We start from the raw sequence: 27,644 nt of genomic DNA, 5'->3' as shown, positions 1-27,644 counted from the left end.
AATAAAATAAACGTGAGTAAAACTTAAGATCCTTACAGTATATAAAATATCGTATTAGAAAAATTTAACAATGAAATTATTTTATATTTGCTTAAACACATAACTAAACTAAAACAAGATACTTAATGTTTGTTTACCCGGATCTTAAAATTTAATCATCTTGTTTTTCTTTTCCCATAATGAAATTCAAAGAAAAGGAGAAAAAAGAAAAAAAACTTAAAATTACTTTAACAAACTAACTGCATGCCTAATATTACTTCGTCTAGAACTCCACCAGTGGCCGAGTGGTTTGAACTGCTAAATACACTGGTGTGCAAAAATTAAGGACGAAGTCGAAAAATTAGCATATCAGCTCAACGAAGAGGCAGAACGGACAGAAAGACCAATCAGGAGATTAAGTAAGGTGATGTACTGTAGCACATGCGCAGATATGCAGGTAGACGTAATGGGGGGAGTGTCTGAGTAGTATAAAGCATGTTGTCGGTGTAAGATCAGTATTTCTGGCAAAGAGATTGCACACGGTATAGCATTTAAAATCACACCGAGTTGCTGCCTCAGAGAGAAATGGCGAATAATCAATCTGTTAGACGACATCTGGATGCCTTTTCCCGAGGCCTAATCATTGGGAAGTTGGAGGAAGGCCGCAGTGTGACAAGTGTGGCTGCAGAGTTCGGAATTGCTCACAGCATCGTTTCATGACTTTGGAGACAATTTCGAACTACAGGAACAGCTATCCGGGGGTTTAGTAGTGGTCGTCCACGAGGAAACACACCCGCAGATGACCGGTATATTGCCTTACAGGCCAGAAGAAACAGGCGGCAGACAGCGGGAGAAATCGCTAGACACATGACACAGGCGACTGGACAACCGATATCGCGTTTTACCGTGGCCAGAAGACTGCACGGCGGTGGTCTGTTTGCACGACGCCCTGTACGGTGTGTACCTCTAACGCCTGCCCATCGGAGAAGGCGTTCTCTGTGGTGCCGGGAACACCGAAACTGGAGAGACAATGAATGGGGACGAGTACTCTTTACAGATGAGAGCAGATTCAGTCTGAGTAGCGATTCTCATCGCATACTCATCTGGAGACAGCGGGGAAGCCGCAATCATCCCTCGAACATCATTGAAAGGGACAGGTATGGAGGTGGCGGTGTTCTCGTTTGGGGAGGCATCATGCTTGGTAGTCGTACAGACCTTCACATCTTCGACGCAGGTTCAGTCAACGGGACCCGTTATTGTAACGAGGTTCTTCTTCCATATGTGCGTCTTTTTAGAGGCGCCATGGGTCCGCAGTTCCTTTTCATGGACGACAATGCACCATGTCATCGCACAGTAGCTGCCGAACAGCTCTTAGAGAGTGAGGATATTGAACGTATGGATTGGCCGGCACGATCTCGGGATCTCAATCCCATCGAGCATGTATGGGATTTTCGAGGCAGACGCTTGGCAGCTCGTACCTTACCACCAGTAACGATTCCGGAGCTTCGATTGGCGCTACAAGACGAATGGGCAGCAATGCCTCAACAACTCATTGACACCCTCATTCTCAGCATGAGCAGACGCTGTGAAACCTGCCTAGCAGTCAGGGAAGATCATATCTCCTATTAAAGACCGGATGTTTCTTGCTGGACACCCATCACGGGGATGTTTCGGCCTTCAGTCGCACTGCGCTCCATGCTACTTTTTCAAATAAAGCTTCTTTTTATCCCTCTGATTTCTCTTTTAGTAAGTGTTGCTTACATTACTCATGTCCTTACGTATTGGGGATCTTTCGGTATTAAATGTGTTGATTTGGAAAGCTTTTGTACAAAGTTATATTGAAATAATCGTCTCGTCCTTAATTTTTGCACACCAGTGTAATAGTAGTTCGACCTGACTTAAGTTCGATTTCAGGAGAACTAATTTTTTTTTTTTTTTTTTTTTTTTTTTTTTATATTTCTTACGTGCTCCGCCCTTAGGCTCTACACGGAAAGGAGGGATGCCCCGTAGAGGTCTTTTTAAGGGAAATTGGATCGTATCCACGTTACATATAGGAAAAACCACGAAAACGCCCAAGCAGCCAGCCCGTTCGCCGGAACTCGAACCCTGGATCGAACTACCAACGTTCAGCGGCTTTTACCGCTCGGCCCCTGGCGAACGGGTTGGCTGCATGTTTAGTATTCGTGGGTTTCCTCGTGCGTAATGTAAATACGAGCTAATTTCTCTCAGAAAGTCGTTCATGAAGGCACGCCTCGTCTTACGCAGATAGTCCTCGCTCCTTTGGAATGTTCAAATAATCATTACCTTCACCTAGAAAGAAGGGGAAAAGGGTCCAGATCACTAGACTTCCCAATACCTGGAGTTTCCGGACAGTTAAAAATTTTGTTATACTCTTAACCTGTAGTCGCACCTTCTGAAGAAGGTTTCCATGCCTTTTGTTATGTCCCCTGAGGTTAATCATTTTATCAGGTTCAATGTTCCGTCTTACTTTTTTCGGGATCATGCAAGGATCTGACTCGGAACAGAGAGCTTACTAAAGCTATGTTCAATCACTGTGGGAAGTAGACAGGATACACAAGAAGGGTATACAAAACCCTTTATTTTTCTCTATTTACAATAACTTCCGTACTTCAGAATACACAGACCCACTACTTGTGGTCTAAACGTAAAAATATAAAAAATAAAACTAAACTCTAATTTAACTTTAAAATAATAAACTTGGAAGATTGGCCTTATATTAACAGGAAGCCGTATGTAGTACAGAGAACTGTGAACACTACAATACGTTTAAAAATTATCAAGAGGATTAAAACCTCTGGCCTGGAAGGCAACCAGCAACTGAGTGAAACTTCTAAGGTAAGCGGCCTGCTTCGACTAACTGCTTCCTCTCTCTCGCTTGGCAAAAAGCCACAACTTAAATACTTGGCGTTCGCCAGACAAACTTTGCATAAATACATTAACGCTTATAATTCTGGCCGGAAGTAGAAAATAAGAAGTGATAGTAAAGATTTAAAATAAAATAAACGTTAGTAAAACTTAAGATCCTTACAATTTTAGTTAAGTAAAATGTTGTTATTTAAGGTATACGGTCTATTTTACGAGTGTTATTACATCAAAATCAATCATCATTTAACATTTTTCGCTTCTTTCTATTATTTTTCTTAAATATTTTCATTTTTTTTTTCGCTTCTTATATTTTCATTTTTGTTTTTCACTCACCCTCATTTCGTCATTTTTAAGTATATAATTTACTTTTTACAATAGCAGCTCCCAGGACACACAATTTTTTTCATCTGTACTGCATCTAAACAGGAGCTTTTATTCAAATCTGGTTCCTTCCAGAGATCTGGAAGGAAAACTAGTTTAATGAAATGTTACACAATGAAATGGCAAGTAACATGTATAATTATATTTCTCTTAACATTCTTATTTCATTCATAACTATTTTAGTTATCTCTCCCCGTGCTCTCTGACACGTGTTGTAAAAGAACACCTGTAGGGTTTATATTTATTTTAACTAACATTTATTTTAAGTTTAAACTATCTTTCCTGTCAATCCTTACTTCCCCTGGAACTGCCAATGCCAGAATATGTAAATTTGAGTAGAACGCGCAAGCATTCAAATTATCAGCGGAAGTAGTATGATTTAAATAGAAGGAAACAAGTTCGGTCAGAGAGAGTTATTCTTACTTAGCGAGCGCGGAGGTAGTTATAGAGATTTGAAAAACCCCGCGTTGCGGCCTATGTGCTTGGCGGGAAGTAGTTGCAATTGTTCCAGTGAGCTTCAAGTCTGCTGAATTAGCAGCCGTATTGTAAAACGCGGTGAGTTAGTTATTTGAGAGAGCCTCGTAGTTAGAATATTGTCTTTAATTTCTTTTCAGGTTTTTATTTTTATTTTGACTGCTGAGTTGGCACCGTTTGTAAGCGTCAAGAGAACGCAATTGTAAATTAGTACGTTGAATAAAAAGGGACTTAAACCCTTTATAAGACTCTGTGGTTTATACAAGCTTTCACAGTCACCTCTTGGTTGCGTGCTAGTTAGAGGCGCGCAAACGTTATATTGGCGCCCGAACACTTATCGAACTGAAATGGCCAAAAACTGGATGGAAGCCGCTGGACAACACCAAGAAATGACAACGCAGTTAGAAGGATTTGGATACCTGGTCCAGACTTTGAGAGCATCAATCAAGCCAAACGTCTATTTCGACGGAAAAAATTCGGTGTCCGTATTTTTAGAAGGTATAGAAAACCACTTTCAGCTCTATCCTGTGCCCGAAAGACAAAAAGTTGCTATCGCCACATCAGCACTAAGAGGACAGGCCGCGCTATGGTGGAAAAATATAGGCAAATTTCTTCTAGGTGAATTTGGAAGCCCGACGTATACTTTTGAAAATTTCAAAAAATCGTTAGTAAAGGCCTTCCCCATAGTGAAAGATCGCGCACGGCTGGAAGCCGAGCTATATAGTTTCTATCAACGGGATACAGCACAATTGACGGACTTTATTTTACGAAAAATCAAGCTAACGGATATGTTGTATGGGAAAAAACCCGATGCGGAGATTATTGAAATAATATTACCAAGATTGTTACCCGCTGTCCAAGACTACTTTGAAATTAGAAACCCAACCACATTGCAGGAACTTTTCGAATTGGCGGTGAAGTTTCAAAATCGCAGAATCGCGGAAAGAGCGAGAGGGGAAACATATTCTCAAAGTACCAGAAGGAAGGAGGAAACAAGAAATGGAAATCGCTCATATGGGGGAAAGAACTATCAAGCTAACGCATCGAAACTTGAAGGGCAAGGCCCAAAAAGAAAATTTGAAAATAAGCATCCGCGTACCCAGAAGACACAGATTGAAAGGAAAGCTTTAAACGACTAGAGGGGCCTGTGAAAGGGAGGGTCCAGACCCCGGAAGTTTTAGAAAAACCCTCAAATAGACATCTAAATACAGTCATCGTAAAAAACTCACAGCTACCAATTATACAAGTCCTGGTTGGCGATGTACCAGTAGAAGCCCTCATCGATACAGGGGCAGAATGCAATTTCATGAGTGAAAAGTTCTTCAAAAAGAATTTTTATAGGATACGACTCTTTAAAACCAGAAATACGGAAATTATAGCGGCGCAAGGAAAAACATGTCACTGCATCGGGAAAGTAGCATTAAACGTACAGGTAAAAGAGGAAAATCTCAAAGTATTAATTTTTGTGGTGAAACACCTCCAACACTCTCTTATTTTAGGTATGGACTTTTTAAGGGCCGCGAGGGCCAAATTAAATTTTCAAGATAGTTCCGTGGTGCTGGAGATGGACCAGAGGGTGGTGGAACCGGTGGAGACACCTGAATTGGACCTTAGCCATTTGAATGACCAGGAAAGTAAAGCAATACAGCAAGTGGTGAGTAATTTTTCTCATTTGTTTTCAGAAAAGCCGGGAAACTGTCAGATTGTAACTCACAAGATTCAATTAAATGCCGAAAAACCTTGTAGGACTAAACCTTACCGCTATGACAAACAAAAAGACGTAATCATCGAAGAACATATTCAGGAGATGTTAAAGAATAAAATAATAACGCCCATAAATAGTGAATACGCGAGTCCAGTCGTACTATGTAGGAAAAAGAACGAGTTTCCTCCTTCGGATAAAAGGGCTTGGAGGTTTGCTATCGATTATAGAAAACTAAATAGCATAACTAAATTCCCAGTTTACCCTTTGCCGGTTATAGACGAGATCATTAGACAGATCAAATCGACGAGATATATGTCTACTTTGGACTTAACATCTGGCTACTATCAAATAGCTATGAGACCCGAAGATATACATAAAACCGCTTTTATAACAAAATCGGGCACTTATGCATTTTTACGCATGCCTTTTGGGTTGTGTGGGGCCCCGTCAACATTCCAGAGAGCTATGGACATTGTTCTAAAGCCTGTCCTAGGAAAATTAACTTTAATTTATCTAGATGATATAATTATAACGAGTAGTACGTTGGAACAACACATTAGTGATCTCGAACAAGTTTTTAAATTATTAAAAGTGGCCGGTCTTACAATTAACGCCTCAAAATGCAAGTTCCCAACTAAAGAACTTAAATATCTCGGTTATAAAATTTCGCAAAAGGGTATAGAAACGCAAGATTCAAAAATAAAAGCTATTAAGAATTTCCCACCGCCCAACACCGCCAAGAAACTTTCGTCTTTCCTTGGACTATGTTCTTACTATCGATCTTTCATAAAAGATTTCGCTAATATTGTTGAACCACTCTTAGTAATCAAAAGAAAAAAGAGTAAATTTACGTGGACAGCGGAAGCTAACACGGCTTTTGAAAGATTAAAAGAAGCGCTTATTAATGCCCTGTTTTAAAATTCCCTGAGGGCGACGAAAACCTGGAAATTGCGGCAGATGCATCAGACTATGCGGTGGGTGCGGTTCTTATGCAAAATAACCATCCGCTGGCATTTTTTAGTAAAACATTGAATCAAACACAAAGGAATTATACAGCTACAGAAAGAGAAACATTAGCCGTATTAATGGCTGTACACAAATTTCGAGTTTATTTCGGCAAATCGCCAGTAACTGTCTTTTCGGATCATGCGGCTGTTGGTAGACTTTACTCGGGAAAAAACCTAACGCCCAGGTTAATAAGATGGGCTTTAAAACTCCAAGAATATAATATCACAATAAAATATAAACCGGGTAAGGAAAACAATGTAGCTGACGCACTTTCTCGTATAAAACTGGACGAGGAAGGTAATGAACTTAAATGCGCTGTGTTGACTTCAAAAATTTTAGATTCTAGAGATACGGTTATTACTGAACTGAAAGCTGATCCTGAATTTGGAAATATCTATGCTTATTTGAAAGACCCCGAAGGCTTTGAGCATACAGATATCGATGCGATGAGAAATAGAGCAAAAAACTATGAAATAATAGATAATTTATTATTCTATACGAAAACAACGAACGAAAATCTTGAGTATAAGCCAGTCATCCCAGCCTCGCTTCGATTAAGCATTTTGAGGGAGTTGCACGAAAAAAAAACAGCGGGCCACCTCGGGGTCAGAAAGACTTTAAAAAGGGTACGCGAGGCGGTATATTTCCCGCAATTATACAAAATAGTAACGGCGTATGTCAGGTCCTGCAATCAATGTCAGTTAATAAATGTATTAATTACAGCCCGGCCGGGTACTTAAATAGCATTCGCGCTACATTTCCGAATGAAATTTTAGGAATAGATCTCCTTGGTCCCTTCCCCCAGAGCGAGTTAAATAAAAATCGTTTTCTTTTAGTAATAGTAGATCATTTTTCAAAATGGATAGAAAGTGTTCCACTTAAACGCGCGTCAGCCAAAACAGTCGCAGATGCATTCTTACACAGATACATTTTAAAATACGGTGCACCGATAAAAGTCATTAGCGATAACGGAAAACAATTCATTAGTCAAATATTTGAAAACATATGCAATGGACTTGATATACGCCATATGAAAATGGTTCCGTATAGACCACAGGCTAACATAGCAGAAAGAGTTAATAAAAACATTGTAAAAATAATTCGCAGTTACGTTAGCACACATCACAAGCGCTGGGATGGCTACATAAATGAATTAGCTTATGCTTTAAGAACGGCACATCATGATACTACGGGAAAAACTCCAGCAGAATTATTTTTAGGCAGAAAGTTAATTACGCCTTTAGATAAATTATTCTTTGTGCAACAAAGAGAGCAGGAATTCAAACAAAAGGACGTGCAAAAACTAATTGATCAGGCGCTTAAAACCTCGGATACGACAAGAAATAGGCAGAAAATTTATTACGATAAAAAACGCCGTGAAGCAGATTTTAAAGTTGGTGATAAAGTATTGAAACGGAAATTTTCTTTATCAAGTGCCCCAGACAATTTTATGGCAAAGCTAGCTCCAAAGTTTGAAGGCCCCTATGTAATTCAGGAAATCAAAGGAGTAGTCTTATATCTTAAAAACGAGAGAGGGGAAATCTGTAAAGCAAGTCCCGACCAGGTGAAAAAATACTATAATCCCAATGATTTTGAAATCCTTAAACGTTTCTTGCAGGACTCAGGTCTAAACGAAATAGAAGGGCCAGAGACTGCAACAACTATTCCACCACCCAAGAAACGGAGAACTGAAGAGAGACCTAGCACTTCTACAACCCGGACGTCGGTATCAAAAAGAAAAAATGATTATCAAACTCCGGCGTTTAAGAAAAACAAAAGTACAGATGAACCGGGTAAAGAAACCGTGGTAAAAAGAAAAACACCACCTACAAAGGATGGCAGGAGGAATTACACATCAAGAAGAACGCGCACACGGCCACAGAGTCAGGTGCCAGCAAGGCCGCCGTTCCGGAAACTGAAACGCCCACAGGAAGCACAGAAGTACGAGGAACAGAAGAAATTCAAGGACTCCAGACCGGAGGACGTCAAGACCAGCCGTCCCAGGCAGAAACGCAAAAGCCAACAACCAGACGATTACTCCGTCAAGAGGCCAGCATGTAGAGGACGCAAAAGAAAGATCAACGGGGACGACAATTGGAGATCAACAAGGAGAAGATTGACATCCATGACACCTCTAACTTGGGATCAATTTTGTCAAAAACGGATGACGGAGTTTCAAGCATCGAAAACTCAAAGATAAGTTAAAACCTTCTATAAATATTTTTCTCTTTTGTTCCGAAATGTTATGCATAAGTACGAAGTTCTATGTTTTGACGAAAGTCAATATGTCTCGGTTGAGACTTAGTTTTGTTTTACTTTATTTAGCTAAAGCAAAAGTATTATTTTCTTTAAGTGTAAAAGCTAAAAACAAGCATTTTCTGTTGGTCGAAAGACTAATTCTGTTATGTTAAAGCCAAAATTTGGCCGGAGATAAAAATAACTTCGTATTCTTGTATGTACTAATAAGAATTTTAGTTTCAGTGCCGCCAGCTTGGCGAAGGATGAGTAAAGTAAAAATTTATTTTCTCTTATTCATTTTATGGTAAATTGTAAAAAGCATATGTATTAAACTTTTGTAAATGTATGTAAATACTTGCATGTTATGTAAAAGTAGAATTTAGTCTAGAAGCATAAAATTGTAGATGCTAAAAGTGAATGCTTAAAAGAAATGAAGTCAAAATTTAAGTATTAAACTGTAAAGTCATGCTTTAGAGCGAAAGCCTGCATGTTTAAAAGATGAATGAGGGGGAAGTTAGAATGAATGTGTTTTGTAGGGTTCTCCACCTACATTTGAATTTTTAAGAATATTAAAGTAGCTCATTGAGTTGTAGAATGTCGAGTAAGGTGTGTCTATTTGGTTGTTGAATTCTAACAAATCATGGTGGTTAGGGGAAGTGTTGTAAGACTAAAACACGAATATTCCCGTTTGACACCACACACGGTGGAGAGCCAGGGTAAAGTTAAATTAATGCTTGAAAAATTGAATGAATGTGAAGTAAGCAATAACTAAGAAAAACGAAACGTTAAAAACAAAAATTTATTGTGTCAAGAAAGTGTAAATTATAATGTATGTAGAAAGATACTGATACTTATTCCTTCCAGATGCTGGAAGGAAAGACCAAGATTGATTGATGAAGTCCAGGAAAAGTTGCTGTAAGAAGAAACCTTTGTAAAGAGTAACAGAATTTTAATTGTTACATAAGATTATTTTTGTGTAAACGAGGCTTTCGCCAGTTAGTTCAGAATTAGATAAACTTACAACAGGTCGTTTGTAGGACCTGCTTCCAAGTTTTCCAAATTCTGGCAGCGGCAAATGTAGGGTTTATATTTATTTTAACTAACATTTATTTTAAGTTTAAACTATCTTTCCTGTCAATCCTTACTTTCCCCTGGAACTGCCAATGCCAGAATATGTAAATTTGAGTAGAACGCGCAAGCATTCAAATTATCAGCGGAAGTAGTATGATTTAAATAGAAGGAAACAAGTTCGGTCAGAGAGAGTTATTCTTACTTAGCGAGCGCGGAGGTAGTTATAGAGATTTGAAAAACCCCGCGTTGCGGCCTATGTGCTTGGCGGGAAGTAGTTGCAATTGTTCGAGTGAGCTTCAAGTCTGCTGAATTAGCAGCCGTATTGTAAAACGCGGTGAGTTAGTTATTTGAGAGAGCCTCGTAGTTAGAATATTGTCTTTAATTTCTTTTCAGGTTTTTATTTTTATTTTGACTGCCGAGTTGGCACCGTTTGTAAGCGTCAAGAGAACGCAATTGTAAATTAGTACGTTGAATAAAAAGGGACTTAAACCCTTTATAAGACTCTGTGGTTTATACAAGCTTTCACAGTCACCTCTTGGTTGCGTGCTAGTTAGAGGCGCGCAATGTTATACACCAAACACGAATGTGTTTATGTCTATGTGTTTAACACTTCCTCCTACAATCAAAACACTAGCGTGTTAAAATTCAACATAACAAGACCTCATAACACACCTTATATTCATCTCTAAACCCTGAGGTACTATTCTGAAAGTGGCTAACTCTGAAGTGTAGCGAAAGAGAGCCTAACTACATTCATTCAACCTTTAACACATATTCACCATGATTTAGTCTTTTTACAGTCACACGAATAAAAAAAATTTTAACATTACTTTCACTTTTACCATATCACGGTATTTCTTAACATTTAAAATAACAGTTCACATTGTATATAAGAACATATTAATATGTCGTTAGTTTTACACATTTGAAAACATACATTAGTAGTACATTGTTAACTTCTATTCTTTTTAAAGCAAGTGCCAATTCTTTCTACATTGAAATAATACATTTCAAAAAGTCTTTCAGACTAAAACTTCTTTCTTGCCAGAATGTTTTAAATAATATTTATACAATAACTTTTTACAATATTTAAGTCTTTACACAACGCTATTATACATCAACTTTAGTTTTACGCGCGAGTAATTGAAAAACATAATACCAAAATCGGTAACAACTCATTTCTCGCCCTTTTGGCGATAAAGGTAGACCTCGCATGAGGTAAAACTTCTTGAAATCTGCCACTTGCAGTAAGAATGAAAGATTAACTTAAGTTTGCAAAGTAACATAAAATTTTACTTATCTTCGTGATATTCGGACATTCTTTTCTGGGCCCAGTCCTGAAAGGTAGTGCAGATTGTTGTTTGATTTATCCTCCTTCTTGTACAGGTTCGCCCTTCAGTGCCTTCCTCTAGATGCTTTCTTTTTTTCTCCAGTTCGGTCACCCTTGAATACCTTCTTTTTCGCCTCTGCCTGTGGTCTTGGCCGTTTGATGGCAGCTGGTCTTGGCGGAACCGGGAAACTTCTTTCGTGTTCCTGCTTGGACCTCGTTGCTGGCCGTTCAAATTTTCCTTGTAACTTTTCCTCCGCCGCTTATGGCCCTTCCGCAGTTCGGCGACATTTGCTGCGGAGAGTCCTGTCAGATGAGTAGATCTTCCGTTTTAGAGCCGGGTTATAGTTGCCGTCATTTCTCCTGGCTCTCTTTGCATACGTCGTCCTTCTCCCTTCTTCATTCTGGGGGTGTTCGTGAGCTGTCTTTTCTGGACGGTGGAACGGCTTCTTTTTCTTGCTACCTTCAAATTTTCCGCGGGGAAACTTTCTTTTCACTTGCTCCTGCCTCTTAGTGGCTTGCCCTTGTCGTTTTTCCACCTCTGAAGCTTGTGCCTGCGGTGTCTGCCGTGCCGGATCCTGCAAAAGATCTTTGAAAATTTTCATTTTATTACGATCATAGTAGGGTTTGATTTGATCAATGTTTGCGGAACAGGTTTCACCATTTCTAGCTTTTAACATTACTACAGCGTGAGTTATTTTTTCTATGACATATGGTCCTTCAAATCGTGGAAAAAATTTGGCAGTTTTATCTTCTGGTGCTGAAGAAAGTGAATGCTTAATTTTTGAAACTTCATCCCCTACTTTATAAGTTACTCCCCGTCGTTTCAAGTCATAATATAGTTTTTGTTTTCTCTGTGCTACTTCAGTATTCTTCTTTGCTTCCTTAATTAGTTTTTCTATATCACCCATTTTAAATTCTGGGGCTCTTTGTTGCACATAAAATAATTTATCTAACGGCGTTATAATCTTTCTGCCTAAAAATAACTCAGCAGGAGTTTTGCCCGTTGTATCATGTTTTGCGGTCCTAAGGGCGAAAACAAATTCATTGACATAGTTATCCCAGCTTTTATGAAAATTTTTAACATAACTACGGATAATTTTCACTATATTTCTATTGACCCGTTCCGCTATATTTGATTGCGGCCGATACGGGACCATTTTTAAATGACGTATGCCCAGTTTTTGGCACATGTCTTCAAATACATTACTTACAAATTGAGGACCATTATCCGATATAACTTTTAGGGGTGCCCCGTATTTTAAAATATATTTATTTAAAATAGAATCAGTAACTAATTTCGCGGAGGCTCGTTTTAAGGGAACAATTTCGGTCCATTTACTAAAATGATCAACCATAACAAGGAGATAGCGACTTTTATTTAACTGACTTTTTGGGAAAGGGCCCAATAAATCGATGCCAATTATTTCATTTGGAAATTCGGACTGAATTCGTTTCTGGTATATGCTGAAATGTTCCGCTTCTAATATTGCACGATCTCTTACGACAAGGAAGGCTTTTACTAAGGCAGTCTTGAAATTTTCGTAATTATAGGTGGGACTTCCTGCTTGACCCAAGAGACTTCTGCCGATACATTTGAACCAATTAAGCGCTTGGCCCCTCAAAGCGCTGGTAGCTAAGGTGACTTTCTGGAACTCATGCACGGGATACAGCATGAAGTGGTCCTCCAATTTTTCCAAAAAACTGGTTACCGGTGAGTTTGCATTAAATGTTGCTTCTGGTTTCATCGATGCGCGCATGGTCTGCACGATGTAACCAAATCCTTCCAGGGCGGCAGCTGGCATTTCTGGATTCTGAGCCGCTTCTGCAGGCAGCACAGGTTCTTCTTGAAACTCTGCCATGGTTATTCTTCTCCGTTGGGCGCCACTATCAGGTTCAGTGTTCCTCCTTACTTTCTTGGGGAACATTTAAATGACCTGACTCGGAACAGAGAGCTTACTAAAGCTATGTTCAATCACTGTGGGGAGTAGACAGGATACACAAGAAGGGTATACAAAACCCTTTATTTTTCTCTATTTACAATAACTTCCGTACTTCGGAATACACAGACCCACTACTTGTGGTCTAAACGTAAAAATATAAAAAATAAAACTAAACTCTAATTTAACTTTAAAATAATAAACGTGGAAGATTGGCCTTATATTAACAGGAAGCCGTATGTAGTACAGAGAACTGTGAACACTACAATACGTTTAAAAATTATCAAGAGGATTAAAACCTCTGGCCTGGAAGGCAACCAGCAACTGAGTGAAACTTCTAAGGTAAGCGGCCTGCTTCGACTAACTGCTTCCTCTCTCTCGCTTGGCAAAAAGCCACAACTTAAATACTTGGCGTTCGCCAGACAAATTTTGCATAAATACATTAACGCTTATAATTCTGGCCGGAAGTAGAAAATAAGAAGTGATAGTAAAGATTTAAAATAAAATAAACGTTAGTAAAACTTAAGATCCTTACAATTTTAGTTAAATAAAATGTTGTTATTTAAGGTATACGGTCTATTTTACGAGTGTTATTACATCAAAATCAATCATCATTTAATATTTTTCGCTTTTTTCTATTATTTTTCTTAAATATTTTCATTTTTTTTTTCGCTTCTTATATTTTCATTTTTGTTTTTCACTCACCCTCATTTCCTCATTTTTAAGTATATAATTTACTTTTTTTCATCAAGCCTTTCTCTTTTTCTTACTGAACATTTAATCAACAAGACTAGGTAATAATAATTCTCAGAGATAATGTCATTTATTGAGATATATTGCAAAATCCGACGCTTGCTGTGGATTTGGGTACTAACTGTACTACTAATTACAATCTTTTTTGCGAAACTGGTTAATATTTGTAGAAACTACGTGATTCTATAAAGAAGAACATGAGTACCAGTTTAGGAATGATTCGCCACTGGAAATAAAATATTTTTCACATAATGCAATTTTTCGGTAAGCAGTATTCTTAAAATCTGTTCAAAAGGAACTTAATGTGATAAGGAAGGCAATACCGAAGTGTAGAGAGACTTTTATTGAATGGAAAAACTAAAAGCTCTTAGCAGCTAGTTAATCGATTTCAAATTACCTTGTCACTAATGTAACGTAATTGAAAAATATTAGATGATATCCTACACAAAGAAACTTTATTTTTTATTGTATTTTGGTTTATGGACAGTTTACGTTTTGTAACCGCTTGTAAAAAGGAACTACACATGTGTTAAATATGAGGGCACATATAATTTAAACATGAGACTTAGATTGTTTAAAATTTTCCTTTGCTAAGAACAATACCATTCATTAAAATTAATTGGCAAACGCGGAAGCTGTCATCAGATAAAAATAACTTCACTCGTATTATCAAAAAGTGATTTTTCAGTATCGGAGAAGAACAACAAATTAAGTGGCTATTCTTTTGAAATAGCACTTTGTTGCTTAAGATTTAATTAATCTTTTGTGGCGATTTTTTAATTTGATAATGACTAGTTTTCATGGAAAATGAGTATGGCTCATTATATGTACATATTATTTGAGACTAAAATGCTATTTTTTTATTTGAACGAGTTTTTTTATAAAATAAATCTCAAAATTTTTATTTTAAACATTTTGTTTTGACTTAAACAATTAATCAAAAATTATTTATGATAGTAATTACAAATAAATAAATGAGGGAATAAAGAGTTATGAATCTTTTATTTTCACTGAATTAATGCCTTTTGGATGAAACTTCGGAAAACGTATGAAGGAATTATTAATTCTGCAGTTTACTGAAAACTGTATTTATAGAGTAATCCTATATGTAAATGAAAGTTTTATGCTTCAAAAATGTTTTGAAATACAGATAAATTTTCTTACAGATTGCCAGAAAATCTATTCAGTTGTGCTTCGGAATATATATATAATTCTAAATTTAACATGCAATAGCTTTTAAGCCTCAGTTTAATTTGGCAATTTCCACTTTCTTTTCTGAAACAGCAAAATACTAAAAATAAGTCTTTTTGAAACGCGTCATTTCAAAATTAAACCATCATATGATTCTTATATAACTCAGAATGATGCAGGATAAAGACAAAAATGACACTGAAGTCTTTTACCCAATGATACTGAAAAAAATGAAATCAGAATTTTTCAAGGCGGAACTGACGTAGTCCGTCTATGATCATAACCACTTAAAAGTCACCTCTTCGCATGACATGTTTTCGAAATAAAGCGGTACATTTAAAGTTTGTTATTTTTGAAGGCAATTTACCGAGTAGGGTTCGTTTACCAGGATATCTTTCCTCGAAATTATCGTAGTATGTTTTTAAAATTATTTTATTCCAAAAAATTAAAATATTTCTATCATATTTTCCCAAAGAATTACAACAAATTATCTTGAATTTATTTTTAACATTACGGGAATGTAATAATTTCTAATGTTGGAGAATGAAGTAAATTACTGGAATTTGTAGCTGCGTTTTCAAAGCAAAATTTATTTATATTCTGTACACAGTAAAATGAAATCCGTTCACGGTGATGTGTAAAGAAATTCTCTACAATTTGTAGACTACTGGTATCATTGACACTTGAAGGTTTGATAAATGATTGCATCGGCACATATATAAGCTCTGAAAATAATAGTTAGAAATAAACGGAAAGCTTGAAGTAAGAGAAAAAGCTACTGATAACTGTGTAATCTGCAAATTGATACATCATTCATCCATTTCGGCAAGAAGAAAGAATCTGCAAAAGAACTTATGAGAAACCTGTTGATATCTATCACTCAAACTGCTACTAGTGGGCGGATGTGTCCCAGAGAACTTATCCACGAGGTCCGAAAAGAAATTTATTTACACTCTTTGAAACAAAGATTAGGAATGCTCTGCGCTAAAGTAAAATTTGTAATTGTTCAAATACTTGTTAAATTCAAGTTTAATTTGTCTTCTAAATCTTTAATTTTGTGACGCCACGATTTTTAAATTACCGACAGCTACCAAAAGTACGACCGTATATGCACGGAACGTATTAAACTTGCATTACGAATGGGCGAACTGTTGCTGTGTAATTGTGCTTAGCGCATCAGTTTTCTGTCATAAGTATTTCATGTGTTTTGACGCATAATTGCCACCATAATAATCTTGTACAATCTGCGCACACACTTTTGTATTATAACTCCTCGCAATTCCATTTGAGCATACATACGCACTACGCACACTGGCATGGCAATTGAATTTGACACCAGCGTTAACTCAAGAACTCCTGACGCAACATGACTGACATGGACTCATCGATTCTCAGCAACTTCCTCAACGTTAATTCACTCTTTCTATTCGCAGTCACTTTCATATAAGTATTAAAAGTTACTAGCCCTCCACGAAGAGCGCCATGTAATTGTCACAAGTAGAAGGGCCAACAGGAATTATTCCCGCAAAATATCAACGACCATTTACTAACAGTCCTTGACACCTTTAAGATTTTAGCGCTGCAAGGTCTTGAATATATTGAACCTCTATTAATTGTAGAAGTTTCAGTAAATACTGAAAGAGAATTAGCTCTTAGTTCATCAGTTGTTCCTGTGGAAGGGAAGCCAAAGCAAAATACATTTGCTGATGTTCTACGGAGGGCCAAAAAGCACAGCCTAATTATACAACCTAAAGAGAACACCCCACCTACTGGACTCAAGGAACAACTAAGAAACAAAGTGTAAGTTCCACAACTGAATGTACCAATGGAAAGCATCTCTAAGACGGGTAAAGAGGGCCTCGAGATGTTCTGCAAAGGATGCCACAAAACTTAAGGAGCAACTACAGAAAGTAAAAAATCTCTGCAGAATTCACAAGACCAGAAATGAAACGCCCTTGATGCCTGGTGCACGACGTCGCAGTTGAGAACACAATAGAAGAAACTGCCGAAGAACTCAGAGGAACATTTAAAGAGCTCTTTCACCTTAAATAAAAGCGCGACGGTAAGGTCAAATGAATCTTCGAGTATGACCCAACACGTTTTGCAGCAGTACTTAGAATTAAGAAGATGAACACAAGTTGAAACAGTCACACGTTTCGGGAATACCTGTGTTGTGTAGTAAAATTCGGGATTTTACGAATTAAATAATTTCTTATTCTATTGAATTAATTAGATATTAAGTTTAATTTTGTTGTGTCTCTAGAAAGAAGCATTTATTACGTGTATATTTATTTTAAGGAGACTATTCTTTTATTTTTTTCACTTAATTCTTAATATGTTGGAAACCAGTGCCTCAAGTAAAATTTATGTAAAAAATATAAAGGGAAGAATCTAACGAACTGCACTGGATTAATTGTGAAATTTTAAGTTTGATTTAAGGTGTTAATGTAAAAGAACTGGGTCGCCTGATATTGGTTTCCTTTCCGCCATTTCGTTCGCCTGTCTTTTTTCGTTCAGGAAATGTTCCACAAGATTCTAGAAGCAAGGTCTTTTGTTCAGGGTTTAGCTGAAGGGATGTGTACGTGATTAGTTAGACTGGTAAGCAGGAAGGTTAATGGAAAAGGTCGAGAGGAGGTCAGGCTCTTGCGAGCCAGTTTGGCGAATTTTTGTAGGCAGCGGACTTGTTCAGTAGTGACTTGACGGGTTTTGGAAGAAAAGGAATGGAACTTAGGAAACTTTTGAAGGGCGAGTTTTGCCAAATCTGGGAAACAGTGCCTGTCAGTATTTTTAGAGTGAAATTTGGGGGTTCGCTCTCTTCTCGGCTCTGCTCGCTTTGCTCTTGGATATGGGTCTCTGTTGCTTGCAAATTTGACTTCTGGATGAAGACAGACTATCTTGACCGCGCTGCTGAGATCAGGCAAACTGATAATACGCGTGCTTTACAGTGGATTTTTTTTTTTTTTTGGTAACGCTCGAGACGATTCTTAGTGGGCGTCTTTGTTGTTAGTTACTTGCAAGGCTATGACAGAACTCTAAGGAATGCACGTTTTCCTGGTCTCGTCTGCAGAAATGGATTATTTACGTAGCCTCATCCTATGCCCAGCTGCTATGGACCCCTACGAGCTTTCTTGACCAATGTCGCTAAAGGAGATGTGTCGCTAAAGAAGCGGTGCCAACGAGAGCTCCTTGTCCCATGATGGCTCACCTATGACACCAGACAGTGAAAACCACGAGGCTTACCGACCCCTTGACGTTCTTCAGAGAAGCTTGGACAAAGGCGAAAGTGTGTTCCCATTAATAATGTCAGGATTAGTAATATAAAAGAGTGCGGACCATCACTGGACCCTACAGGTAAGCCGTTTTCAGTACCTTCCTTTTCCTCTTTAAGAATTTGTGTTCATTCTTTTTCGTCCGATTACGCTAAGATTTACAGGAACCTGTTTTTCTTATCATTTTTGAGAATTTTATGTTCCATGAACTTCGGACTCAATCAAAATGAAGTTCGTAAGATTTTTCTGAAATACAAGTATTAAGGAAATGAATGTCGGAAATTTAAATAATACCTAGGTCTAAATTAATCATGAAAAAAATATGAAATTTTAACTACCTTTCTTAAATTTATGTGTTTATCTTTCTTTTTAACCTCCGGAGTATTAAACCTAAAAATAATATGTAATGTCCTTTGCTTGGAATATATATTAATAAATAAGTATGCAGTGTAAATGTTTATTGTGTGATTTGTGTTAATTGAATGGTAGGCTATGTTGGTTAGAAAATTTTTGTTTCTACTATGAATTAGGATTTTTATGAAAATTACAGGGAACCTGATTATTAACTAGGCCATTCTCAGCGGCAGATCTCGGATGCCGATATACACTACGCTTAAGATACTATTTAAAACTATACGATGGTTCTTATGATATATGAATTTGATTTATTTTGATTTTTAGTGAGTGGTTGTCCGGCACCATCAGTAAGTTAAGTAATTAAAAGTTAACAAACACCAAAAAAAAATGCAGCTTGTAACACCTGGGAATCAAGAGGTACTACCGATGCCAGCAGTTGGGCCACACGGAAGCTACCTGCCACACTGAGACACAATTCTGTGCATTCTGAGCGGCGAAACCACCTTGTGCGCACCTAAAGATCCCGATCACCAGCCTGCATTAACTGCAAAACAGCAGACTACGAGCATGGCATAAACCATGACTAAATATGCAGCCTACTACCCCAGATGCCTATAGTACCAACGTATTGCCAGACGATTTCACAGCAATACTAAGTACTAGACAACGGGCAAAAAGCATCAACGAAGTCCACCAGTGCACATGAGTTCCCCTGATATGGAACAGGACACGGATGGTGATACCGGTGCTCACATAATTCAACAAGATTAAATTCGTGTTCTGCAAATCAGTCTTCAGAGGGCGAGAGTAGCAATGGCGTATAACATGTCATGGAATGGGAAGTGAACTTCATCCTGTCACAGGAACCATACTGTCCCCGGAAGAGGGTAGGAGAAATATCGTTAGCATGGAAGTCATACATTTCGATGGCAGGAAAACCTAAGAGTCTCAGCGATATGCTGCCCAACATAGTATTCTTCTTTAGAGACACTGTCACCAGAGAGGTAGGAGCTACAAACCTCATTATCTATACTACCAACATGTACATCCAGTCAAGAGCCGATATTATGAAAGCTCTAAATATCAAGCAAGAATTACTCAGAATGTATCCTTCGATGGAATCTGTTGGCTGGAGATTATAACGCCCGCACCGAGACGATGGATGCCGTAATACGGATACAAAAGGCCGTGATGTCGAAGACTTCGTTGCAAGTAATGACCTAACCCTTCATAATGTCCTAAACAGTACCCTAAGTTAAGAGACTACTCTTGAGGAGGAGTGGCCAGATCTGAACCTCTCAATTGCGTTAATGGCTTCAAAAATTTGCAATTGGACAGCGCAAGATGTTCCTCTGTTTCCGACCATATGTACATTACCTATAGTATCGCCCATCCCCATACCACGTTCTTTATAAAGCGATATAAGTTGATGAGAGGCAATCTCTCTAAATTCACCAACCAAGTGAGAGAGGTATTTGTACGAATTAGACGAGTGCCAGACATTTTTTCCGTGCTGGGCTCTTTTACAGCTCAGTTAATCGCATGCTTACAGGACCTGTGCAATAGGATCTTCTCTCTAAAAAGTCCCAAAGTACTACATCGCCCAAACTGGTGTTTGAAAGACCTCAGGACACAGCGCAGTCACAGGAGGGTCCTGAGGAGATGAATGAAAGCTAAGCATAACCAGGAAGCAAAGCAGGCACTAGGTGTTGCCGACAAACAGGCATTAGCAATCTATAAGAAAAATATACTTTAGTCCAAACTAGAAAGCCGGCGTAATTTATGCACCAATAATACGGAAGTGTATGGAATTTTACATAAAATTGCTTCTAATAAAGTATTCAAACCACCTCAGCGTAGAGAATACTTGCATTCAGCACAGTCCACTTTCATTTCGATGGAATCGACACTCTACTGTTTTGGAAGCAGTATTTCCAGTGGAGCAGCGGGCTGAACTGGATCTTCAGTCTTATCCAGCCTATTGCTTGCCCATTGATGAAGTACTCTTCATGCCATCCGAAGTAAACGAGGTGATCAGCATTAAAAAAGCGAAAGGCGGCGGGGCCTGACTTTTTGGATTACAATATCATCTGAGCTTGTCCATAAGGCAAAATTACACTTTCTGGTGAAATACCTCAACAAACTTCTGGATCTGACACACTTCCCTAGACTATTTAAGACGGGTCAAGTTATTCTGTTCTCGAAGTCTGATAAGGATCAAAATGACCGACATCGCGCAGGCCGATATGCTTACTCCCTGCTTTGAGGAAAGTATACGAAAAGCTAGCGATAATTAGCTTGAAGTGTCATTTAACAATAAATGGCACCATCTCAGAGACCCAGTTTGGATTTCGAGAAAATCGGTCTACCCCAAATGTTCTGGACATTATTCAAACATGAAATGAGAGCAATTAAAAGAAACAAATGCTATTCAACGTTCCTTAGTCTAAACCTACAAAGTGCATTCAATTCTTTGTGTAAGCCCGCCATAATACAGGCATCGCATAGAGCCAATATTCTTAATAATCTTCTGCAAGTATTAATAATCTTCTGCAGCCACTGCAGCAACCGGATTTACATTTTAGTCCACAATGGAGGAATAATCACTCGCTTTTCCATCGTCTATGTGTCCAGAAACGATTTAAAATCTCGGAAACGAAATCCAGGTACATTATTTTCCACAAACCTGAAGAAACTATATAAAGAAACCCATTAATAGAAATGAATGGTAAACGAATGAAGCAAACCACGGAACTCAAACTCCTGGGCCTCGTTATAGATGGAGACTTGACTTGGATACTGCATCTGCGAGCATAGAGGACCAAAGCTTTGCGTATAGGGTGACATGCAAGGTTCTGACTGGCCACACATTCTCAAAATGATTTACAGTACGTGTAAGGTTTATCCTAAGGTTATAGCAGTTATCTTTAATTTAAGCTACTTTCCTGTCTCTCCTAATTTCAGCTTACAATTTCCTGCCAGAGTGTGTTTTTAGAATCGTGGTTAATGCAAATGAGGAAGGGAGGTACTTAAGTCGAAGTTCTACTGACTTCGTTAGAGAGCCAGAGGTTCCGACTAGCGCGCGTCTGCCTTTTGGCTACACTCTCTCTAAGCTATTACTACGCTCGGCCGTATTCTGGCCCTTGATAGCTTAGCAGTTTAATTAACATTTAGGGGCCAAATACTTTAGAATTTTGATATCTTCGGCTATATCTTTTAAGTTAAGCATTAGTTAAGTTTGATTTCTTAGAACTCTTGAGTTCAAGCCCAAGTAGAGGCTTTTCTGTACGCTCTAAGACAAGAGCAGTCTGTACCTTCTTATTTTGAGAAATAAAGGGTAATTAATCCTTCTTGAGTTTACATTTCTGTTTCCTGCGCTAAAGCGATTATTCGCTTACCAGTTTTCGAGGTTCCACACGAATATCTTAAGAAAAGAGGTTGGAACCTTATATACGGTAGTGGAAAATCCATTACATTTGGGGCAATCTGGGATGGCCCTATGAATACACGTAAAATCAAGAATTTAAGTAACGCGCAACGCCCATTCGCCTAAAACCTATCGTACTACAGCAACTGCAGCTGCCACGGTCCTAGCAGCCTAGTACCTCTCTACATTAGGGCAGTCATGGAGTCAGCAATAATAACTCTTAAATTGCTTAAAAGACAGGTAACGTACGGATATCTTCATCTTAATCCAGCCGATTATAAGTACAAGAGATCGCTACTTAATGTCCATCCACCGCAACATGGAGCAGGTATCCATGTCGACACAATGATACTCAATAGCCAAAGTTTTTAGGAAAATGGGGTGCAATCTGCTGTCTCGGAATAAAATCAGTATAAAATTTTTAAATATCAGTGCAAAATACCCTTGCAAAATGTTCATGTATACACAACAGTTGTAAAATAGACGCTTTAGTGTAATTGTATCCTCGGTGTCTAAAGCTATACATACGCATGAAAGGCACCCTAGTAATTTATGTTTAAATGTACGCATTAGTGTGGAATTTATATATATATCAGAATAAAATCAGTATAAAATGTTTAAATATCAGTGTAAAATGTTTATGTATACTCTACTGTGTACGTATCAATGTATCCATACTGTCTAAACCCATGTGCACAAAAACGGACCAGAGCAATTTTTGTTTGTGCTCCTCAGCGTAGAATTTCTGCGCATCGCAGCGTAAAAACAGAGTAAAATGTTCAAATAGCGATGTAAAAATATGAGTGTAAATGATTGTGTATTCATAATAATGTACACAATAGTGTCAAACAGACTTTGAAGTGTAAGTGCATCCGCCTCACTTAAGGGCGAATAAAATGCACCAGGGTAATATATGTTTAAATATACGCACTAGTGCAGAATTTTTATATGTATCATAGTAAGTTCTATAAACTATAATTCTATAATTCTGTAAACTGAGTTTTATAAAACGCTTAAATATCATTATAAAAATCTGTGTAGTATGATTGTGTATGTGCAACGAAGTATGCATCAGTGCAAATTAGATGTTTTTTATTAATGTATTCTCAATGTCTAAACCTATGTGCGCATAAATCGCACCAACTCAAATTATGTTTGTTAATGCGCAACAGTGAGAAATTTATAAGTCTCAGAGCAAAATGAGTATGAAACATCTAAATATCAGTGAAAATGTTTAAATATTAGTGCAAAATTCTCAAATATCACTATACAATGCCAGTATAACATCATTATCAGTTCAGTATTGTTGCGTGCTTACGGGTTCGTTACGAAATGAATGCGCAAGTCCGATGAAAAATGAACAAAAATTTATTATTATCACAACAAATATGCTTAAATTTCCTAAAGTATTTGTGCAGTATTACATTAAACGTTCAATAGAACTTAATTCAAAACAGCTAAAGAAAGGTAATCCGCGAATTCGCTACAGTCAACAAGAGCAATTTTCTAAACAACAAACTAAGTAACTACAACGAACTGAGAGGTTTTCCTCCTTTTATAAGATTTTAAAATCGCGCGCGAGAATTTTCTAGTACTTTCTCGAAATCAAAAAAATATATTTATTAAATGTTACATGCACGCGCTCTTGTATTTTCAATCTTCCGGCTTAGCTTTCTTTTAATATTCGTCACGCGCTGCACTGCGGGGGAAATAAAAGCATTTAATTTACAATTCAACTAACGTAAGCTATTTAAATACCAAATCCGTAACTGTATCATTATCAGTATAGTGTATTATCAGTATAACAAGATTATCAGTGTAACAGTATCTTGTATCTTGTATGAAACTGTTGTCTTATACCTTGCCACTGTTTGTCCGTGTACAGTCATAAATTCCTGCTGATCTCCCGACACCGCGCTTCTGGAACGCGAGGGAGGTCTTGTGTTGAACCTTTGTTTATTCCGAACGATACCCGAATAATATAATACCCGAATATAAGCCAGCTGGTTGTTCGGATCCACTCTCAGTTGTCACCTGTTGATGTGTAATTCCGCTGATGTGTGGCAGTTTTGATATTTGATTGCGTTTATATCTGGTGTAAATTCATAGAATTTTTACTGTTTATAATGGCAGGTATAGCTTAAAAAAATCAAACGAAAATTAGGTAACGGAAATGGATTATTTCAAGATAAATGAGAAAAAATATATTATTCTTCAAAGCAGCATGTTGTTTGTTTTACGGTGAAGGTGGGATATTAAAATAAATTAACATTAATCTTCATCATATCATGCAACGTAAATTATTTCGTGACCCTTTTTCTTGAGAGTCATTGAAAAAAAAGGGGAAAATTAATTTTTTAATTAATTTGAAAAAATCTTTGCACCAACAAAAAATATAATGCCAGTGGTGATTTCATAAGATACAAAGGTAGCAAGAGCATCATTTAAAACTTTTTGCGTGCTTTGCAAACAAATGAAACCCTTTACTGACGCAGAAATTGTGAAAAAGTGCTTACGATGCTTTACTTGATACATTTAGTAATGAAAATCAAAAATAATGTCCCAAATTAAAAATAATCAACTCCTCAGATTCTGCTTGAGTAGGGCTTGTTGAAAATATCGCAAAACACATTTCTGACTCTCCGCAAAGGTTTTCAAAATTTGGACAAATTTTGGCTTGTCGTTTGATTCTAGCACCGACATTTCAGCAACGTCAAAGTGTTCTACCTTTTGTTAGGTACTGTAGTGAACAGAGTTCAATCTGTGATGTTTTCTCGAAATTTCTTCCTATGAACAATTAACCAGAGAGAAAGATTTTCTCGATATCATTAGTAGTGATGAGTCGGTACTACCGAACCGGGTATTTTGTAACGGGTACTGAAAATCGGTACATCCAAATATCCGTTACTTCAGTACCGAAATCGGTACTTTTCGGTATTCGTTACTTCTGTACCGAAACGGGTACTTTTCGGTATTCGTTACTTCTGTACCGAAACGGGTACTTTTCGGTATTCCTTACTTCTGTACCGAAACGGGTACTTTTCGGTATTCGTTTCTTCTGTACCGAAACGAGTACTTTTCGGTATTCGTTACTTCTGTACCGAAACGGGTGCTTTTCGGTATTCGCTACTTTGTAACGAAAATATGTGTCTCTTCTCGGTATTTCGGTATTCGTTACTGGAGGATAGATGAGGGTTCAGCTCACTTCAGTTTTGGTACGAGGACAGTAGTATCTGGTTGTATTTGCGAAATGGTGATATGCGCTCCTTGTGTCCATGAACGGCCTGCTCCTCAGACACTTACGTAGTTGAGATGTTTTCTGATATTCAAAATCTTACTCCGTACCGATAAAATCAAACACGTGGTGACGTGGCAGAGTTCCTTCAGTGCGCAAAATCGTTAGCTGCATATTTCGGTACTCCGAATCGTTACTAGGGCTCTTCGGTACTCCAAATCGTTACTAGGGTACTTTGGTTCTCCAAATCGATACTAGGGTACTCCGGTATAGCAAACCGTTACTAGGGTACTCCGGTACAGCAAACCGTTACTAGGGTACTCCGGTACAGCAAACCGTTACTAGGGTACTCCGGTACAGCAAACCATTACTCCGGTATTTCGTTACTTCGGTACTCCAAATCGTTACTTGGGTACTCGGTACTTGAAATCGGTTTTCGGTACTTTTCAAAGTAACGGTTACTTGAGTAACGGGTATTTTGTACCGGGTACTTGTCTGTACCCGTTACTCTCGTACCGGGTACAAGAAAGTACCGAAGTTGCCCATCACTAATCATTAGTGCTTATCTGGAAAAGAATAGTGTTGATATAAAATAACTAGTTTGTGTATGCGCCAGATGTATGCCCGTCAATGATTGATTTTTTACCTTAATAAAACAAAAATGTAATGCAAGGAAATCTCTCATCATTTCCCTATACCAAGATAGCTAGGAAGTAGGAGGCTCTATGCCTGAACTAGTCGCCATGATGAAAACTGTAATAAATATATGAAGTTTATACATTCACGAGAATTAAACTGTTGAAAATTAGAAAAAGTTTGAAAGAATTATTCGTAATCGTAATAGTAACTCGAATTAATCATACTCGTAGCAACGTTTTCCTACATACTTTATACCCATTACAAAAGCAGAAAAAAAGTTTCTTATATTAAAAAAAAAAAAAAAAAAAAAAAAAAAAAAAAAGCCCAGGAGGTTTTTAGTCTGGAAACACGATTTTGCGCTGTTTGCTTTTGCATTGGAATCTGCTGGGAAAAACGCAAACTATTATTCTTTCATATTCAATCTTTCTGTTATTAATTAACAAGCTAAACTGTTTAAAAGCAATAGATGCACTTCTTAAGAATATTATTTCTTTTTTTTAAATCTGATTGATTTAAGTAAAAATGCATTTCCTTTATGATATGCCTAATTAAATACATTTGACGTTTTTATAGAATTGCATTACACATGTGTTCACTTTTTAAATTTACAGAAGATATATAACGTTGCCGTGTTAGACTAAATGCATATTCATCTAATATCCTACAAAATGTTTCGCTATTCCACCTGAACCATCTCTATTGATAAACTAAATTAATCTTCAAAAGAGCCCTTTTGGAAATCTGAACACTTTTAAATCAAATATATCTGAACACAAAATTTGAGCACTTCTAAATGTTTTTCTTTTACTTCTTAAAACCTTTTTTTTCCTCTTTACGTCAGAGAATTTTTACAAGAAATTAATTAAGCGCACATCGAAATATGCAATGTCCTAGCCGGGATTCGAACCGATTGCTAGCAGGACAAGCAGTAAGGAAGGAGAAAATATAACACTTTATATCCCCTCCACACACTTAAAAGATGACAGGTAGAGGCCAAATCGTTAAATCTTGGTGGTGACGATTTATAGACCAAAGCATAGTTCGGATGCAAGTGCAGAATCGTTTTAGAATTTTTCGAAGCCATGAAATTCGAAGAAATACGCAATACCCTTGGTGATATTTGAACACCAGGTTCCCGATTGCCAGCCAGACGTTCTTTAAATTACACCTCGGAGATATGCTGTAAGAAAGAAGATGATACCTTATAACTTAACAATCTCAGTCATGGGTTACAGGGTGAAAATAAAATTATTTCACAGATGGCAACCAAAGTGTTTGCATTTGAAAAGAAACAAACGGTTTAGTTCAAGGAATTACAAAAATAATTACTGCATGATTTTTCATCCATTACAAAAGCTACACAGGATATTCTTCAGCTATTTCCAGAAAACTGCACAATAATGTCACAGTATTTTGATGTCCTATCCAAGTACTCAGGCTACAAAACGCTTTTCGTTATCATCATAGAATCTGGGGAAAAACTGACTTGAAACAAAATTTATAACTCCATAAAATCGTCCATATTATTAAGGTGCATAACTCTTTTATACTTTTGTAATATTTTTCCTTTTATACTTGTTTTGACGGAATTCGTCAATGTATGAATAATACAAATACAATACAATCTTTGCTTCATAAATTCAAAGAAAGATTTTTAAATTGTTCTTTACACAAAAGCAAAGCAACTAGAGTACATGCTTTTTTTTTTCACAATATTTTTACCATTAATTTTTAAAATCTCTCCAACTAAGCAGGATTTTTCGC

Source organism: Stegodyphus dumicola, chromosome X2 (genome assembly GCF_044657685.1).
Source record: "Stegodyphus dumicola isolate Sdum_Otavi_A_Nest chromosome X2, ASM4465768v1".
Taxonomy (NCBI): Eukaryota; Metazoa; Arthropoda; class Arachnida; order Araneae; family Eresidae; genus Stegodyphus; species Stegodyphus dumicola.
This window is presented reverse-complemented; position numbering follows the sequence as displayed.